Source organism: Zalophus californianus, chromosome 2, assembly GCF_009762305.2.
Source record: "Zalophus californianus isolate mZalCal1 chromosome 2, mZalCal1.pri.v2, whole genome shotgun sequence".
Lineage (NCBI taxonomy): Eukaryota > Metazoa > Chordata > Mammalia > Carnivora > Otariidae > Zalophus > Zalophus californianus.
In genome coordinates, this window is record NC_045596.1 from 157610619 (window position 1) to 157630699 (window position 20081).

Here is a 20081-nt window from a genome sequence, read left to right on the forward strand (position 1 = left end):
CGGAAAGGGAATCAGCCCAAACAGGATTAATAAGAGGCAGCTGGGCTTTAAAAGCCTTCTTGACAATGTAAAGAAACTAAGTCAGATGTTTTTGGAAAAGACTGCTGAATAACTGTGTCCAGCTCCCCGTCTCTTTCTATTGCCACTCCCCCACTTCCTCCCCTCACACTTGAACCGAGGCTCTCAGTTGCTTTTTTCAGCATCATGGGTGATAACCCCATTGGCTCCAGTCTGACACTGGCCGACGGGAGCTGGTGTCCGAGGGCTCAGTTGCACCCAGGGCAAAACATTTAGGTAGGCCGTCACTCAGCTCAGCCCCCAAGTGCCCTGGGTGCCTCACTCACCGCCCCTAGTCCCGGCCTTCCCCAGGCAGAGCTGGTAAAAGGTCTGGGGGAAGTGGGCGCAGGGGGCGGGCAGGGATCAGCCCCTTTGTGGATTAGCTTAAAAGCCGCACTGGATACCACAGCAGAGGCGTGCATTACTGAAACAAACCGTAGCCTCCGGGGACTAGGAGAATCACAACTTAAAACTAGGATCTACCAAGCACCTCTGGGCTACGTGTTAGGTTCTTTCACATGCTTTTCTCCCCACACCTCATCAAGCCCTGCCTAGGCTGTCTGCTCCTCAAGCCTTTCCAAGTCTTTCCCATCCACAAAGGAAAGGTCTTACCTACCTCCTTTGTGAAGGCTTCCCTGGCCAAGTCCTTCCCCAGGACTGGGACCTACTAGTATTTTCTGTCCATCCAGTCTACCCTTCATCATATGATTAACGTTGAGGACAATCTGCCATTTACATTAGTTCATGACTCCCATGGAAGACGCCATGAAGGAAATTTCCTGTTGAATTCAGAGCTAAAGGACACTGTCACTCTTGAAGAACTAGCATTTTCTTTCTTTTCCAACAATGAGATCTTTGTAACTCATCGTGTTTCCTTCTTTGCCTACTGAGAAGTTCCAAGCACAAGGATGATTTAACTTAGGGCGCCTGGGTGGCTCAGTTGTTAAGCGTCTGCCTTCAGCTCAGGTCATGATCCCAGGGTCCTGGGATTGAGCTCCACATTGGGCTCCCTGCTCGGCGGGAAGCCTGCTTCTCCCTCTCCCACTTGCCCTGCTTGTGTTCCCTCTCTCGCTGTGTCTCTCTGTCAAATAAATAAAATCTTAAAAAAAAAAAAAAGGATAGTTTAACCTAGGTTAGGAATCTGGCGGAGGTCTCTGCCCTATAACGAGGTGAGATGTAAGCTGAGACCTACAGGATGAAAAAAAAATTAGCCAGATAAAGACTGAGGGCAACATCATTCCATTCTGAAAAAGCAGCATGTGCTAAGGTCCTGAGGCAGAAAAGAGCCCAACGCTCAGAGTGACTAGAACCTGCTGAGGAAAGAAGAGGGTGGTACTAGTGAAACTGCAATGAGTTTTAGACCCTCCAAGACAGCTGAGGCAGTTTTTGCAGGCCCTGTGGGTATGTTAAGAAATTCAGATTTTAGTCCAACCACACTGGGAAGCACTTGAAGAGTTTTTATGTGCAACCATGACACGAACCAATTTATCTTTTAGAATTATTTCTCTAGTGGCTCTGTGAAAAATTCACTGGAATGAGACAAAAGCAGAAACAAGAAGGCCAGTAAAAAACCTACTGCAGGTTGGAGGGTAAGAGATGATGGAGACCTGGCCTGGATATATGAGTGGCCATGAAAACAGGTGCACAGAATCAGGACATATTCTGGAGACCGAATCCACAAAACATTTAGGTTATATAATGCACCATAAGGAATGGCTTTGGAGCCAGGAAGAACTGGAGCTAAGAAGCAGCTTTCCCCCTTAACAGCCAGGTGACCTTAGAGCATGCCACTTAGCCTCTCCAAGCCTCACACTACTCACCTATAAAATGGGCATAATTACACCTACCTCAAAGGACAGAAGAGAGCTTAAGAAAGATGACATGGTAGAAGAGCTTCCGGCCTCCTCAGTAATCTGTAGAGGATCGAGTTCTAGACCCTACAGTCGGCCACAGTCGAGGAAGAGGGGCTTGCCTCTGCTCTGTGAAAGTGGGAGCTCAGGCAGCCACCCCGCCAGCTCAAGAGGCTACCTCTTGTCACTTTTCCCTTCCCCCAGGTCCTTATCTCAAAATCTCTACTGTAGGAACTGAGACTTTCAGAAGCTACAGTGCCCCCAAAAGCGCACTGGATGGGCGAGGAGCAGAATAACGTCAGGGAGGGAAAGTTTTGGGAAGCAGGGGCATCTGAAGAAAAGAAGGCATTCAGTGTACCCTTGGGGACTTTGTCTTTCTCCCAACACCACCCCCCACCGCCTGTTCTCCTTCCCTGTCTTTCTTTTTCCTCCTCTGCCCCTCTCCTTTCTTCTTCTTCTCTCTTCTTCCTTACAGTCAGTGGCCTCTGAAGCCCCCTGTCCCCAGCACGAGGACTCAGGACTAAGAAAGTCCCCCTCTGACTAGTCTCCACCCCACTTTCCTCATCACTGGGCTCACAGCCAAGGTCAGTCAATATATGAGTATCTGGAGAGAAGGGAGCCTCCAAGCTCTCTCTCTCTCTCTCTCTCTCTCTCTCTCTCCTCTGGGAACCTAAGAAGCTCAATTTCCCCGGCTTTCCCAGCACATTTTCCACCAGCTTAGGTCCCCTGGCCGTAGGAGGCAGCGGCTTCAGTGCACCAGACCGAAGCGGTTACATAATTCCCGCCCAGGCTCCCAGAAGCCTCACAAACCCATGCTTCCCGAATAACCCCAGTGAATGAGCCCAAATAATACGTGAAATTGTATCGGGCCTGCAGTGCCCAGAAGACTCACACAGAACGGGAGGGACGCTCACCGGGCCAGGCTGCCGACACCCGATATCTTCTCACCACCACGGACGATTAGAAGGGGATTAGGATCCGGTGGACAGGGGGCAACTCCAGTGCACGAGGCGGGAGCGCGACCCGGCAGTGGCGAGACGGTCCCGCGAAGCGCTGAGCCCTGCCACGCGGCCCGGCGGCTCACAGTCTGGGCCCTTGGGGTGGCCGCCATCTGTGTCATGCAACCGCAGGCCACAGCTCCTCCGATCGTCTCTACCTGGTGCATGAAGACACCGAGGCTCGGAGCTGTGCCGCAGCCTCTGTGTGTCCACGCGGCGCCAGGACTGGGCCAGTAGTCGTTCTCCAAGCCCAGGCCGTGGTGGGGGCGGGGGGACGAAGTGGGAGAAAGGGGGCGGCAGGCAGACAGGTTTTCTGGATTCTTCTGTGTTCCACGTTATCCATGCACGGATTTTCAAGTCCCTCCATTCCAGACCCAACCATCATTTCAGAGCCGGAAGAGCAAGGAAAACAAGCTAGGAAAAGGGTGGCAAGCCCTCTGGGAGCCGGCGGAAGGAAATCACAGGCCATGGAGCTGGTCTCCCAGCGAAGCATGGCACGCCCCACCCCACCCCCACCCAGCTCTGCCCTTCGCCTTTCTCACCCCGCCCCAGGCGCCCTGTGTGCACCCGCCTCCCTGACTACTTCTGCCCAGAACATTGAGGGTATTGGGTAGGAAGTCTCTTAGGGGTCCCTTACAAACTTACCTCGGTCATCCCAATTCCACCGCTGGCTTTTTTGCAGTCCTTGATCCAGACAAATCCAGCAAAAATGCACTCAGGATCCTTGTCGTCTTTCATTTTTCTCTAGTTTTGAAATCCGCATCATGCTCTCAGCCTCTAATCTTGCCCGTGAATTATTTAAAACATCATTTCAAGGGGTGCTTGGGTGGTTCAGTCGGTTAAGCATCTGCCTTCAGTTCAGGTCATGATCGCTGGGTCCTGGGATCCAGCCCTGCATGGGGCTCCCTGCTCAGCGGGGAGCCTGCTTCTCCCTCTGCCCCTCTCTCATACTCGCTCTCTTTCTCAAATAAAAATAAATAAAATCTGAAACATCATTTCACAACCTCAGGGTCCATCCACAGATGAATAAAACATCTCCACTAACGGTGAAATTCGTGAAGGTCAGAAGGGTCTCTTACCCCTCTCTGAGCCTGGTGCCTAGCAAAGTGGTTGGCATGTGGTAGATAATCACTGGGAAAGCGATGGTCCCACTAGTCACTTCCCTCCTGCGAAAATCAGAGAGAAAGAGAAAAATAGAGAGCAAGTGCGGCACAGGATTTAAAGAGGAAGGAGGGAAGAAATGAAGGAGGGAGGAAAGAAGGAAAAGAGAGAAGGAGGAAGGGAGGGAAAGAGAGAGAGGACTAGAAAGGGAGAGAGGAGGGAAACAGGAAAACGGGAGAAGCCTGCAGCGAGGGCTTGTCTATGGAGCTAGCTCCTTGAAGATTTGCTTCAGTTGACTCTAACAAATCCTTCCAGTGCCATCCCATACCTCCTGCGCTATCTTATTCCAGCAGTTTGATTCATTCCTTATTTTGAGGGGCAGCCAAATACTTCCCCCCTTCTCTTAATAGGCAAGATCTAGGACAGATCTTGTTGCAGAAAGAGAGGCACTCAAGAGTCATCTTCACTTGTAATTAACTATCCAATTAGATCCAGGCACTCAGCCATCCATCCAAATTGGGGCTGAAGGTTGTAATCCACCATGAATTTTGTGAGCTTGCAGCAGCTCAGACCAGCAGCTGTACTGTATTTAGGTTTTTTTTTTTCTTTTTCCTTTTTCTTTGCGGGGGGGGGGCGGTTGTTGTTTTTAAAGAAGGGAGAGAAGAAGGGGAAACTGGGTAGGTAGATACTGAGCGATCAGAGTGTCCCTGAGGATATTGAGCATCAGGGGGAAATTACCTTCCTGATGACTCAGAAACAGGAAGTGGTGACCCAGAGGCGTCACACGAAGGGGAGGCATGCACATATGTGATGACATCGTTTCCTATTTTTATGAGTGTGGGGTACGGGAGAGTGGGAAAAGGAGGGGGAGAGAGAACAATCAAGGGATAGGACAGTGGTTCTCCTGCGTGTCTTTGCTCACATCCTCACATCCCCATCCCCTATTCCTGCAAATGGGACACAGGGTCGGCGCCCAGGACAGCTTCCTCTCTCACTCTCAGGCTCTGACTGAGAAGAAAGAAGCTAACAAAATTCATTTCAAGCTCTTCTGGCCAAAGACAGAACCAGATTAGCGGGCAGATACCCTCAATCCTGCAGATGCCACCATGCTGATGATGGAAATTGTCTTAGCAGCAGAAGGAACCATGATCTGAAACTCCCTAACTCCTCACCAGGCCCCATGCCCATACTTCATCACTTGGGCAAGAGGGGTGCTACAATGAGCAGCCACGGTGCTCAGTGAAGACGGGCTGGGCAGGGGGTGCACAAGAATGTGCAGGAAAGTATTCAGAACTTCACCAGCAGGTTTGGGGGGGTGGGGGAGCGGCAGGGGGAACAAGACTGCAGAGCTAAGTCTAACGAGACTTTGGGATTAGGAGAAAACTGAGGGCCAGAAGCCCCTTCTTGGTCTTCTTTCCCCAAAGAGGGAAACAAAGATCAGGGCTCTGGTCCAGGGAAATGGGCCAGTTCTGCCCCCATAAGACCAAGCAAAGGAACAGCCCCACCTCCCAGTCTTTGCCAGGGTGCATCCCTCCTTGCCTTTGCTACCACAGTGGACACTGTCCCAAGAATGCCCTCACTCTGTAGAGAAGCTGCTCTGTTTGTGCAGTATACTCTGCACGTCCGGAAGCCAGCAAAAAGCAGATGGGCAGATGGCCCAGCTGGAAGTTAGTGGAATGTAATTGACAGTCATGCAGAGCAATCGACAACCCCCTTCCAGTTCTCTCCATGGGAGTTCAGGATGCAACCTGCAGCGGGGGAGGGGAGCAATTGTAAATTTTGTTAAAGTTGATAGACCAAGAGAACAGAGCACATCAAGTCCACCAGCATGTTCAGAGGAGCCTGACCCTGGGTTTGCCCACATTTGTCTTTCTCTCCTGCCTCCTCTAAGGGAAACCAAACCACCATAATGCTTAGCCAGACTTCTGTGTGAGCAAATCTATGTCAGCCAATCTATATAAAAAGACCAGTAATCTGCAACTAAATGGCTGCCTACACGTGTGTGCCCCCAAAAGCCACTGTAGAGGGAAGAGGAAAAGGAAGAGTCATAGTCCAAAGTCTTATCTTTGGAAGGGATTGATGAAAAGTCTGTCCAGCGAGTTCTCTGTCTAGGACTCCCCGTGCAGTGAAAGGCACTCAGCAGGACAAACGTTAGAAGGGAAATAATTTTCTTGGTTCAATCAGAGGTGTCACCTCATCTGGTCCCCACACTAACCCCACATGGAAACTGAAGTTCAGAGAAGCTGGGTAACTAGCCCCAGACCTCAGAACTAGTAACCAGCAGAGGCAAGGCTTGACTCAAGATCCCACCATGCCCCTTCTCCAGTGTAATCTGTTATCTCTGAAGACAAAGTAACAGAGCTGAAGATCCAGGGCAATACATGAAGCGCCATGGCAACCTTCCTCGACAAATGCCTCTCTCTGCTCCTGTCACAGATCCTGAAATTGGACCTCTGCATAGTCATTCCTGGTGTTCTTAGATAAACGTTTTCTAGGTTTCACTCAATTAGTCATCACAGAACAATTGCGCTTCGGCTACTTGACCAAAAAAAAAAAAAAAAAAAAAAATTTAAATCCTAAATCTGTAGAGACCAAAAAGTAGATTAGTGGTTGCCTTGGGCTGGGGTTGGGTGGAGTGGGGAGTGACTGCTAATGAGTATAGGATTTCTTTTGGGAGTCATGAAAGGATTCCAAACTTAGACTGTGGGAATAGCTGCACAACTCTTCAAATATAATAAAACCTATTGACTTGTGTGCTTCAAATGTGAACTATATCTCAATAAAGATGTTTCCAAAAAATAGAACCTGTCATGAGGAGTTTAAAATGTAACTGTAGTGAGAAGACATACGTAAGAAGACAGGATATGCCAAAAAGCAACAGGCACCAGAAGAGTTCAGAAAAAGAGGGGCACCTGGGTGGCTCAGTCGTTAAGCATCTGCCTTCGGCTCAGGTCATGATCCCAGGGTCCTGGGATCGAGCCCTGCGTCGGGCTCCCTGCTCTGTGGGGAGCCTGCTTCTCCCTCTCCCACTCCCCCTGCTTGTGTTCCCTCTCTCACTGTGTCTCTGTCAAATAAATAAATAAAATCTTTAAAAAATAATAAAATAGAGTTCAGAAAAAGAAGGATCAATTCTAGTTGGCATATCAGAGAAGACAGATTGGCTGTATATTGGTAGATAAAAGAGAAAAATCCATTTTTCCAAGTTCAATTTCCACATTTGAGGAACATGAGCATGGGGGCATAGAAGGTGTGAACATGTGAAGGAAGCATGTTTAAGAAATGGTAAGCCAACTAATGACATCCTCTTTGGCACACACACAGAGAGATGATTTATAATGCTGTATCAACTACCTATTGCTGGGTAAGAAATACCTCCAAACTTGGTAGCTTAGGACAACAGCAACCATTTCATTGTTCACAAGTCTGCAATCTATTCCAGGCTAAGGAACGTGACTTATCGCCATTCCACAATCAGCTCATGGTTCCACCGGGCCTGGAAAACCCAAGATGCCCTCATCCCTAGTCTGGTACTTCAGCCAGGATGACGGCAGCTAGCCAGAAGCTAGATGTCCTTCTCCCCCTCCTCATACTTCATTGCTCTTCCCCCAAGAAGTTGCATCCTAGAGGAAGCTGGCCCAGGCCTTCTTGCATGACATTCAAGACAACAAGAGAGTAGAAGAAAACACTGCAAGGACTCTCATGGCCAAGGCCCAGAACCAGCCCAACATCACAGCCACAGAATTTTATGTGTCCAAGCAAGTCATATGGTCAATCTAGACGCAGTGAGGGAGGGATGTACACCGGGTGTGCATTCAGGGAAGCCTTCACTGGGTATCTATCCCAAATACAAAACAGTAAGCTTGCTTTGGAAGAGCACTTGCTTTGGAAGAGCTTACTGTCCAAGGACCTGACTAGGCTGAAAGGTATTTAAAGGGGAACTATGTCTAGGAATGGAAGACTGGGGACAGAGCATAGAGGACATTGAATACAAAGCTAAGGAGTTTGGATTTCATTCAAGAGTCCTTAATTAAGGTGCAAAAATCCCTAGGAGAAGTGATATTTTAAGCCTTTATGAGCCAGCATCTTAGAAGAAACTGATCACGTGTGTGAGCTAGACACAATAGAACCCTAGGTCTATTTAAGAAGTCAGATAAATTGCAAGGACTGTGTGTTCCCATCACCTAGGTCAGAGACCACCACCACTTTAGAGAGGAGTGTGGTTTCCATGTAGGTAAGGGTTCCGTGCCTGCATCCCGGGGCGGGACACACACCACACCACAGGTGCTAAGTAAGAGGTTCTGCTCACATGTCAGCGTTCTTTCCCTCTTCAGTTGTCCTACCCATCCTTCCTCAATTTCTGTGTGCATGGCCATATCGGTGGGCTATAAAATGCTAAAGCTGGAATCACAGCTTCGAGACTGAAATAAAGAAAAACAAAGACAGTCAGGAGAGAATTCTTCAGACTATAATATGGAAATTCACAGCAAAGAGAAAACTAAAACCACTGATCCAGTTGAACTAATTACTTGGGTATCTACTGCTCCTGTTCTGCCCATCTCTCTCCCCACTTCACCATTCACTCCTCTAAACCCCAGAGTGATGCTCTGGCCCCACAGTTCCCCTGAGGACCTACTTCCTCTGTAGATGATTACCTACAGCCCTGGGGGGGTGGGGGGGTGGGGGGGGTGGGGGTTGAACAAAGCCATAAAATGCTGCTTGCACCAAGAGCGGCAGCCCACCCATTTTCACTACGGGCTGCCAAACTTTTCCCCTCCAGAGACGTTTAGGTCACTCTGTAGTGACTTCCTCAATGTAAAGCAATTCCTGGGGACAAATAAGATGCCTGTAAGTTGGCTGAAGTACACATGGGTGCATATTAGCAAAGTATGGTGAACATCTTCTCTACTAAGAGGTTGCTCCCAGGATATCCATGTTGGATCAAGAGCGTCCCATTCAGATAGGCGGCCAGTGGTCCTTGGCACTACCTGGCCAAGTGTGCCTTCACTTTCCTCCCACATCCCACCTCGGTGCTTCCCTCCACCTACTGGCCTTCCCCCCCCCAGGTCTTTCCCCCCCCACACGATGCCCATAGTTTTCCACCAGAACAGCCCCCCATTGAAATTTTCTGCCCCCACCGCAAAAAGTTTACCTACATTCTGAAATCATCTTCTCACTTTCACTATTAAGATTCTGATTCCCAGATCCATGTGCTTTCAGCTAGCTGTGGGTGTGAATGAATACATATTTAAGGAGAAGGCTCCCGAAAATACAAAGACATGAATATGTACTGCTGCCACTTCAGGCACTTTGGAGGATGGGCAACAGAGGCATTTGGATGCTTGTAATGGATTGGGACCTCCAGATATTTTCCTTATCCAGAGAAAAGTTGAAGCAGGGAGAAGGGGTGAAGAAAGGTTATGGGCTCCTCCCGAGCCACCCCCGCCATTCCTCTGCAAATATCAACCACCTCCCGTGCACATGGAATTACTGACCATACAGTCATGCGACCGCAAATGGGAGCCACGTGCCCCACACATAAACAAGTCATACAGTGCATTCCTCCCCTAAACCATCTTGAAATACCCAGAGGTGAGGATTATTTCCAGTCGAAATCATCTCAGACGTCACTTACCAAGTCTGGCAACCGTAACTTTCCACTTAGACAATGGACGCTAACTTAGGCGGGGGGAGGGGGGACACAGTGAAATGCTAGCAGCTTCAAAAGAAGGGAAAAAGGAAGAAAAAAAGAAAAGAAAGAATAAAGAAAAGAAACATTCACACTTGACAAGGAGCACCATCTAGAGGAAATATAAGGTAAAGCTCATCTTCGCCCAAATACAGCCCCAGGTGTTCTCCAGTAGCAGGGGCTGAATGCTGAGCCTTGCCTGCCTCCGGCCACACGGACAAGAGCCTGGCTTTGAGATGCTTGTGAGCACTGGTGACCCATGCGGGGCAGCGACACCTGAGGTCCCACGCCCAGGTGTAGGCCTCCATGTGACAAGTTGGAGCAACCCCAGAGTCCAGAAACCTGCCAATAAGACACAGTTAAAGCAGGACAAATACTACATGATTCCACCTACATGAGGTACCTAAATAGTCAAACTCCTAGAATCAGAGTAGAATGGCGGTCGCCAGAGGCTGGGGAGAGGGGAAATAGGGGAGTGATTGTTCAATGGGTATAAAGTTTGTTATACAAGATGACTAAGTTCTAGAGATCAGCAGTGCAACATTCTGCCTGTAGTTAACAAGACTGGATTCTACTTAAAAGTTTGTTAAGGGGCGCCTGGGGGTCTCAGTCGGTTGAGCCTTTGCCTTCGGCTCAGGTTGTGATCCCAGGGTCCTGGGATTGAGCCTCGCGTTGGGCTCTCTGCTCTGCGGAGAGTCTGCTTCTCCCTCTCCCTCTACCATTCCCCCTCTCCCTCTGCCATTCCCCCCACTTGTGCTCTCTGGCTCTATCTCTCTGTCAAATATATAAATAAAAAGAAAAAATTTAAGAAGGAAGATCTCATGCTAAGTATTCTTACCACCACAACAAAAAAAGAGAGCAAATTTGTTTTGGGGGGTGGGGGGACGGTGTAGAAGGGGAAATGGGACAACAATGCCCCTAAGGGTACTTCTATGATCTGGGAAAGCAGAAAATTGAAAATCCGTGTTTCCAAGTCTTAACATGAAGATTTTGAATTTGGATAATTAATATCTCCACATTCAAGCAATTGAATTTAGTGTTTTCTTTTGAACTGTAACCTTTATTTTTAAGAGGACATTAATTAGCATTATCTGACTTTTATTCAGGATTCCAATACCCACCTTTTAATTTGGGATCGTGAGGTGTGCCCACCAGTGGTGACCAGGAAGATGGGCCACATGACCTGGCCTCCTTCAGCCCCCTGAGTGGCAGGGGCAGGGGGCGATCCCCAGGGTTGGGGTCCTGAAGGAGTTGGGGAGCAAGCAACAGACCCACTACCACCCACGACCTCCCAAGCCTATCTTGTCACTAAACGGAGACTCAAAAAAAAGACCATTTAATCTAATTGCTCATTTTAGTGATAAGAAAAACTGAAGCTCAGACTTCTTTGTGTTTTTTAAAGTAGGTTTTATTATTCAGGCATGGTGAGGCCAACAGACCAGAGACACCTGCCAAGGAAAAGATGGTTTATTATCCATAGTTCCCAAGAGGAGGGAGCATGCCATCCATGAGGGGGCCACACAGGGAAGCTACCAGGGGCAGGTAGGAGGCACAGGGAGCGAGGGTAACTGCAGGCAAAAACCCTTATTGTGGTTTCCCAAGAAAGAAAGAACGTGACAGGGTAAGCAGGTTTAGGGTTGGCCAGTTTGGAAAGTTTCGGCAGGCTCTGGGGGGTAGGAGCTGCCCCTAGTTGCCAGGTACCTGGCATTGGGGTAATTAGGGCAGGGGGAGAGTGGCCCAGATGTAAGAGCCTCACGGAGTTGGCGGATGAAAGTGTGGCTCTGGATGGGTTGCTTTGCATATGAAATGTGTGCTTTCCAGAGAGTCCTTTACTGTCTCTGGGATGGGCTTAGCGCTGGGAGGGGCACTCGCTCCAGGGCCAGCAAACCCCCCTAGGCCACAGGCATTCCTCATAAAAGCATTCAACGCGTTGTAAAAGGTAAAGATGCATTCAAAAAGAGATCGCAGGAAGCCCATATTTGCAATCAAGAGGTCATCTCATCCGAGGCCAGATGTGAGAGACAACCTCCTGCTCGCCAGCCTCCCATGTCACTGCGCATGTGTGATGTTAGCTACTCAAAGGCTCTGGTTATTTTCCTGTATTAAGCAATCAGAATCCTGTTAGACCAGAACTAAACACAGGGCTGCTCCCTGTCCCGGACCTAGGGAATGAGCCTGACTCAAAAGGAAAAAGATGATAGTAAAGGTTAAAAGGGAGAATTTCTTAGAAGGCTCCTCTTTTCCTCCAAAGGTCCCAAGTGAGGCGGGGCAGGGCCTGGAAGCCCCAGAGGGCAAGCTAGCTTCGCTGGGATCCACTTTGCAAGCCCCGTCATTTATATTCCTTACATTCTCTGTTTAATTCCCTGTGCTCTCTATATCATAAAATTCCCTATTCCTTCCAAGTCCTGGCTTCGCCTAGCTCTGGGAAAGGAGAGTTAGATGTGGAGGGGCAGATTCTTGAGGCTGGAGATCCTACCCTAAGATGACTGGAAATTTAAGGAGCAAGATTGAGATTGCTTCCTCGGTAACCCCTCCTCACCAGGACCTTCTCCTTCCATGTTTGAACCCTGAGATTCTGGATTTCGTCTTATGGAGGAGGTGCCCTTCCTTTGCAGGTGTGGGACATAAAATTACTATGGAGGGACAGTGACTCACTAATAGGGAAGGGGGACAAACGGGAAAACAATGAGGTGCCACTGTCCTTGAGCTTCACCAGGAAGACTGGGGCCCAGAAGGATCCCCGAAAATCTGGGTGTACCATAAGATTCATTTCACTTTCTTTGACATTTTTCCAAGGGCCAACCACAACTCACTATTATTTATATATATATGTAATAATAATATTATATATATAATAATAATAATATTCTTATTATTTCAGTATAGAATCCAACAGTTCAGTAGAAGTTAATAACTGAAGTCAAAGATAACTCATACAAATTACTGGGGAGGCTAAGAAAATGAAGCTTCTTTAAAATCTGAGGGTACGCACTCTATACCCACCCTACCTTCTGGGATAGCAAGTCTGAACTGACTAGGAAAATCTGAATTCTCATTTGCCGTCAGAATATACCCTGAGCAAGTTCTGCCCCAGGTACAACTGGGATATGGCTGAGGCAGCTGGTAAAGAAACAGCAAGGAACAAATCTCCGGTCAGTGGACAATCAGAATCCAGGAAGGGCAGATGGAGCAGGTTTTGAAAGGAGAGGAAGGGATCTTTATGTAGGCCAGTGGTTCGCACACTTTGAACACGAAATAGCCGGGGGTATTTTAAACAAACATGGATGCCTGGCTCCAACTCCTAGGCATTATTTGATTGGTCTGGGAACTGGGATGTTCACAATCCTCCTGGGTGGTTTTGTTAGCGGCCTAGAGCCACCATACCAGTCTCCACGAATGGAGTGGCTTAAGAAAAGGGAAATTTCTTCTCTCACGGTTCTGGAGGTGGAGCAGTCAGAAATCAGTCTCACTAAAATCAAGGTGTCAGCAGGCCCTGCTCCCTCCACAGGCTCCAGGTAAGAATCTGTCCCTTGCATCTTCTGGCTTTGGGTGGCTGCCAGCACCCCTTGACTTGCGGCCGAGTCACTCTGCTCTCTGCCTTCTTTTTCTCCACCTGTCCTCTGTGTGTGTCTACTCTCCCTCCACCTCCATCTAATGACATGTGTGGTGCATTTAGGACCCCCCTGGATAATGCAGGATTGCCCCCTCACCTCAAGATCATTAGTTTAATCACATCGGCAGGGAACCTTTTTCCAAATAAGGTAAGATTTACAGGTTCCAGGGATTAAGACCTAATATCTCTAGGGACATTTTCCAGTCTCCTACAGTGGCTTGAGTGTGCAGCAAAGTTTGGAAAACGTTGAAATCGGCAGTTGTTCTCCATGAGGCCCCCACCCAGCCCTGATACACCTGCTCCTCGCTGCTCTTACCCCCTTGTGTCTCCAGGTACCCTCCCTGCTCTGAGTCCCCTAAGACATCCTAATCCCCGGCACAGACACCTCACCACCTCACTCTGGATTTCCCTAAGTCCTGTGTGTCCCATATCCAATATCCTACCCCTTCCACCCAACCTGAATAAATCCCACTCCTGCACCTGCGAGTCCCAAAGTGCCCAGCTCCTAGATTTGAAATATCCTGTGATTAGGAAGGCGTACAGAAAAGAGGTTGGGGGAAGTATTGGAATACTTCTGATGTTTTAATGCCCACTGGAGATCTAAAATCACTTTGTTAATTTAGAAATGTACTGGGCACAAATTACTTTTCTCACAAAATGCTTGCGGAGGAGAGTCTAATTTCTGATGTGAAGACACAGGGAACAGAGGCAAGACTTTTATAGAAAAAAAATGCTTTAACTCTGAAAATAGAAAGTAGCTTTATTTTCTGGAATTTTTAGTGCCTGCATTCACTACATCTTTCCCTATCAGCAGGAAGTTTTTTCAGGATTGAATAGCCACTTGGCAGAGCGTCTCTGAAGTGAACGGGGTCCATCTATGGCACCGCCACCACTGCCCCTCAAGGCTCTCCCTGTTGCTGTGCTCTCTAGCCACCGTCCATGCTGCCGTGTCCCGCTACAACAGGAAAGGCGGACATGTGTCAGATGCCAGGCTCTGAGGCTACATACTGTGCATAGCTTCTCTCACTTGATACTTTAACCACCATCAGAGGAGAGGTACCAGTATTTGTTGCCATTTTACAGATAAGGAAACTGAGGCTTAAAGATTTGCTATAACCTGCCCACAGTCTCATAGCTGATGAGTGGTGGAGCCTGATTCTGACCATGCCTTCCAATTCCTGGGGTCTGTGTTTGGGGTAAAGGGGCTAGACTTCTAAGTTCTTGGCTTCAGACCTCCAGGAGCTGCTTATGACTGAACGGAAGAGATGAGTGAGAGAAGAAAGTCCAGGAAACTCCCAGGTGGCCCCCATGATAGGAGAGGCCACAGCATATGCACAAGGCTGTTGCTGGTGAAATGTGGTTTCAGAGCACAAAACTAAATCGATGCCACTGCTGTCAAATGTCAAAGGAGGATGAGGGTAAGAATTAAAAGGAATGTTCTAAGTGATATCACCAAGATGATGACGTAGGTCCCTCCTGACCTGCTCTCCTCACAAGAACGACTAACAACGATTCAAGAGCAAGACACCACTGAGAGAACCCTAGAACACAGGGGTGACACTGAAACACCCCCCGCACCACAGAGACTGAGGAGAGGGGAAGAGAGCAGCTCAGTGCTGACCGCATGGCCCTCCCCTGGCCAGCACGGCACCATGTGGAGAGATGTCCCTGCGCCTCCAGTTCCTACAGTGGGAAAAGAGCCCCACTAACCGCCCCCCCAGCATTGTGGGTCGCTTTGTGGAAGTCCCTACTCTGGTCTTGCACCCCAGCAACTGCAGGAAATCTGTGGGGTGAACCACAGGGAATCTGACTGTGGCAGAGAAGGGGGGAGGGGCTTGCAACAACCAACACACAGATCTTGGCAGACAGAGTTCATACTTGCAGTGCCCAAGGAGTGATCCCAACCAGTGGTTTTACTCTTCTGCAAACCAGGTCAGGGGCACACTCCAACTGGGTAACTTGGCGAGATGCGGATCTACCTGATTCAGATCCTCACAAGAAGACTTTGCCAGCTCTAGAGCCTAGTTGGCCCAACCCATGGCAAGAAGCAGAGTGACAACCCCACGTGCTGTGCAGTGTCTTCTGTCCCCATTTGATTGGAAAGGCAGGTGACTACTCCTGGAAGCTGAGTGACCTGGCAGCACTCCAGCATAGAAGTGAGCAGGCAGAGTTGATCGCCCCCAGAGCAAAGCCACTATACAGCACAGAGGCTTCCCTGGCTACACGTGGGCAGGGGGATTAACTCATAGCCAAGACTGAGGGTAGCTCCCAGAGGCCCCCAACCAGAGAGCCTGTTTGGGAAATTGAGAGTAGCCAGGAGTGGCCTCCCCCTCCTGCCTGGCAAGAGGGCTGCAATACAGCTGCGCACTATAGAGTGTATTCCAGCCCCATCTGAGCATAAGGGCTGGAGACAAACTCACGGAATTCGTGTGGCCCAGTGGTGCTTGAGCTTAGCAAAGGGCTCACAGTCTGCAAAGGAAATCCAGTGGCCCTATTTGGCCAGGGAGCCTGGCTTGAGTAAGAGAACAAGGGCTTTTACCAACTGCTTCTCCCTCTGCACCTGGGCAGGGAATATAATTTGTAACTGAACACAGCCTTCAGCCTGTCCGACCAGAGAACCTAACCAGAGCACACAGGAAGCTTTGTAGGCCATTCCACAGCCCTGTGCACTGTGGCACCGGAACAGAGAGCACAGCCCATGACTTCCCCTGTCTACAGAGTAAAATTGGTGGCCTCCCCTGACCAGGGAATTCAGTGTCCAGTCTGGCCTGAGTCAGGTCCCCAAACAATGAGGCATACAGGCCCTGGTTGCTGTCTTGCCCTGGCAGGGAAATTCATAGCCCCAAATACTACAGAATATGGTACCCAGTCCTCACCATCTACTGAGCCTGACCAGAGAATCCAGACAACCACAGAGCCCACCCTGCAGCCTCACTCTTAATAGGGAACCAAGCCAGCGGTCCTATCTGACTGTTCTCAGTCAAAGGCACATCCCCTATCCCTCTCTTCAGAGTTTGAACAGTTGCTTCACCCAAAAGTAGACCATAATAGTAGGTCCCACCTGCCCAAAGCCAGAGCAGACACACCCAGAAACCCAACTGAGCTGAGTGGTGAAGAATGGTCTCTGCCAAAGCAAACCTGTGAGGTCTGGAAGAGAAGCCTGGTTATTCAAACAGACAAATACCAATGTAAGGAATCAAGTAAACGTGACCCCACCAAAGGAAACTAATAAGGCCTCAATAACTGACCCTAAAAAAAAATGGAGGTCTCTGAACTGTCAGACAAAGAATTCAGAATAATCCTCTCTCGGAAGTTTAGTGAACTACAGGAAAACCCAGACAGACAACTAAATGAAACAAAATTAGGAAAACAAAGCATGAATAAAATGAGAAATCTGACAAGGACATAGCAACCGTCCCAAAAAAAGAAACCGAGAAAACCTAGAGTTAAGAAATATAATAACTGGACTGAAAAATTGGAGTATTTCAAAAGTAGACTCCACCGTGCAGAAGAGAGAATTAGACCCTGGAGGATAGGACATTAGACATTACACAGCCAGGGGAAGCAAAAGAAAAGAGAATAAAAGAAGAATAACAAAAGTTTGCAGGAATTATGAGACAGTGAAAGAAATGATATTTGCATTACGGGCATTCTAGAAGGAGGAGAGAAAGAGGAAAGGACAAAAGTACATTTAAACAATAATGCCTGAAAACATCCCAAGCCTGGGGAGGGAAATGGACTTCCAGATCCGTGAGGCCCAAAGGAGCCTGAGTATGTTGAGCCCAAAGACACATTATAATTGAGTTTGTCAAAAAGCCAAAGACAATGAATTTTAAGAACTGAAAGAAAAAAGAGAGAAGTTACATACAAAGGAACCTCCCTTAAGGGCTTGGGGGGGGGGTCTATCAGTGGATTTCTCAACAAAAACTTTTCAAGCCAGGAGAGAAAATGATAACATATTCAAAATATTTTTTATTGAAGTATAGTCGACACGGAACATTACATAACTTTCAGGTGCACGAAGTAGTAATTCAACGACTTTATAGGTTATGCTGCGCTCACCACAAGTGTAATTCCTATCAGTCACTGTACAAATCTATTACAGTACCATTGACTGTATTACCTACGCTATATTTTTCAACCCTGTGACTTGTTTATCTCACAACTGGAAGCCCGTAACTCCCATTTCCTTTCACCCATTTTGCTCATCCCTCATGCCCCTCCCCTCCGCACCCATCAGTTTGTTTTCTATATTTATGGGTCTCGTTTCTGCTTTTTTATTTGTTCATTTGTGTTTTTTAGATTTCATATACAATCTAAATATGATATTCATCTCTTTCTGACTTACTTCACTTAGCATAGTGCCCTCCAGGTCCATCCACATTGTCACAAATGGCAAGATCTCATCTTTTTCTATGGCTGAGCAATACTCTATTATATGTATATTTTTTAATCCATTTATCTACTGATGGACATTAAATTGTCTCTATTTGCAGATAGCATGATTTTATATAGAGAAAATTCTAAAGGCTCAACCAAAAAAAACTCTTAGATCTAGCCAATGAATTCAGTAAAGTTGCAGGCTATAAAATCAACATACAAAAATCAGTAGCATTGCTATACATAACAACAGAATTTCTAAAAAAAAAAAGAATGAAACATCCCATTTACGATAGCATCACAAAAATAAAATATTTAGGAATAAATTTAAGGACGTGAAAGATCTCTACTCTGAAAACTCAAGAAATCTAAGAAGACACAAATAAATGGAAAGGTACCCTGTATTCATGGATTGGAAAAATTAAATTTGTTAAAATGCCAATACTACTGAAAGCTATCTATAGATTCAGTGCAATCCAATGGTATTTTTTATAGAAGTAGGAAAAAACACACCTAATATTTATATAAAACCACAAAAGACCCTAAATAGCCAAAGAAATCCTGAGAAAAGAGCAAGTCAGAAGGCATCACATTTCCACACTTCCCTTTCAAGCTATACTATAAAGCTATAGAAATCAAAAAGTATGAAAAACAGAAAGGCAGACCAATGGCACAGAATCAAATAAACCCAAACACTCATGATCAACTAATACTTGACAAGGGAGCCAAAGAATACTCAACAGAGAAAAGACAGTCTCTTCAACAAATGGTCCTGGGATAATTGGATATTCACAGGAAAAAGAATGAAACTGGACCCATATCTTATAACACTCACAAAAATTTACTTGAAATAGATTAAAGACTTAAATGTAAGACCTGAAACAATGAAACTTCTAGAAGAAAACATAAGAACAAATCTCCTTTTGGAGATTGGGTCTGGGTCATGATTATTTGGCTATGACACCTAAAGCACACGCAACAAAATCAAAATACACAAATGGGACTACATTAAACTAAAAAGTTTCCACACAGCAAAAGAAACCATCAAGAAAGTAAAAAGACAACTTACAAACTGGTGAAAAAATATTTGCAAGTTGGAACGCCTGGGTGGCTCAGTCGGTTAAGTAAGTGTCCAACTCTTGGTTTTAGATCAGGGCATGATCTCAGGGTTGTGAGATCCAGCCCTGCGTTGGGCTCCATGCTCAGCGCAGAGTCTGCTTGTCCCTTTCCCTCTGCCCCTCCCCCCGCTCTCGCACTCTTGCTCTCGCAAATAAATAAATAAATAATTTTTAAAAAATATTTGCAAGTCATATATCTGATAAGGGGTCAATATCCAAAACACATAGAGAACTCATACAACTCAATAGCGAAGAAAAAAATAACCCAATTTTAAAATGGGCAAACAACCTGAATAGACCCTTCTCCAGAGAAGATATATGAAAGGCCAACAGGTACATGAAAAGATGCTCAACATCACTAGTCATCGGGGAAATACAAATACAAACTACAATGAGATATCATCATGCTTGTTAGAATGGCCAGCCCCCCCCCCAAAAAAAAGAGATAGCAAAAGCTGGTGTGGATCTAGAGAAAAGGGAATTCTGTGTGCTGGGGATGGATGGTAAATTGGCACAGCCACTGTGGAAAACAGTATGGGATAGCCTCAAAAAATTAAAACTAAAACTATCATATGATCCAGCAATTCCACTTCTGGGAATATATCCAAAGGAAGTGGAACACTAACTAGAAAATATATCTGCCACCATGTTCACTGCAGGATTATTTACAATAGCCAATAGCCAACACATGGAAACAACCCTAAGTGCCCATCAATGGATGAATGGATAAAGAAGATGTGGCATATATACACAATGGAATATTATTTAGCCATAGGAAATGAGGAAATCCTACCATTTGTGACAACATGGATGGAGCTTGAAGGCATTATGCTAAGTGAAATAATTCAGACAGAGAAAAGCAAATACTGTATGATCTCACTTATATGTGGAATCTTTAAAAAAAAAAAAAAAAGAGCCCTCATTGGAAAAGAGATCAGACTTGTGGTTACCAGAGATGGAGGGTGGGGGGCAAAGGAATTTAAGAAGCTGGTCAAAATGTACAAACTTCCAGTTATAAGATAAATATGTACTAGGGATATGATGTGGGCTACAACTAACACTGCTCTATGATCTATAGGAAAGGTGTTAAGAGAGTAAATCCTAAGAGTTCTCATCACAAAGAGAAAAGGTGTTAAGAGAGTAAATCCTAAGAGTTCTCATCACAAAGAGAAAAGGTGTTAAGAGAGTAAATCCTAAGAGTTCTCATCACAAAGAGAAATTTTTCTTTTCTTCTTCTTTTTTTGATTGTACTATATGAAAATATGGATGTTAGTGGAC

At 46.8% G+C, this 20081-nt stretch overlaps 1 long non-coding RNA gene across 1 annotated transcript in view; it reads right to left on the minus strand.

Annotated features, from left to right (window-relative positions):
• The window catches only part of LOC113925190, a 28047-nt gene extending 25194 nt beyond the window's left edge, over window positions 1-2853 (minus strand). The window contains exon 1 of the long non-coding RNA XR_003520941.1: window positions 2800-2853. This is a non-coding gene — a long non-coding RNA (uncharacterized LOC113925190). The remainder of the gene's footprint in view (window positions 1-2799) is intronic.
• Between the last annotated feature and the right edge of the window lie 17228 nt (window positions 2854-20081).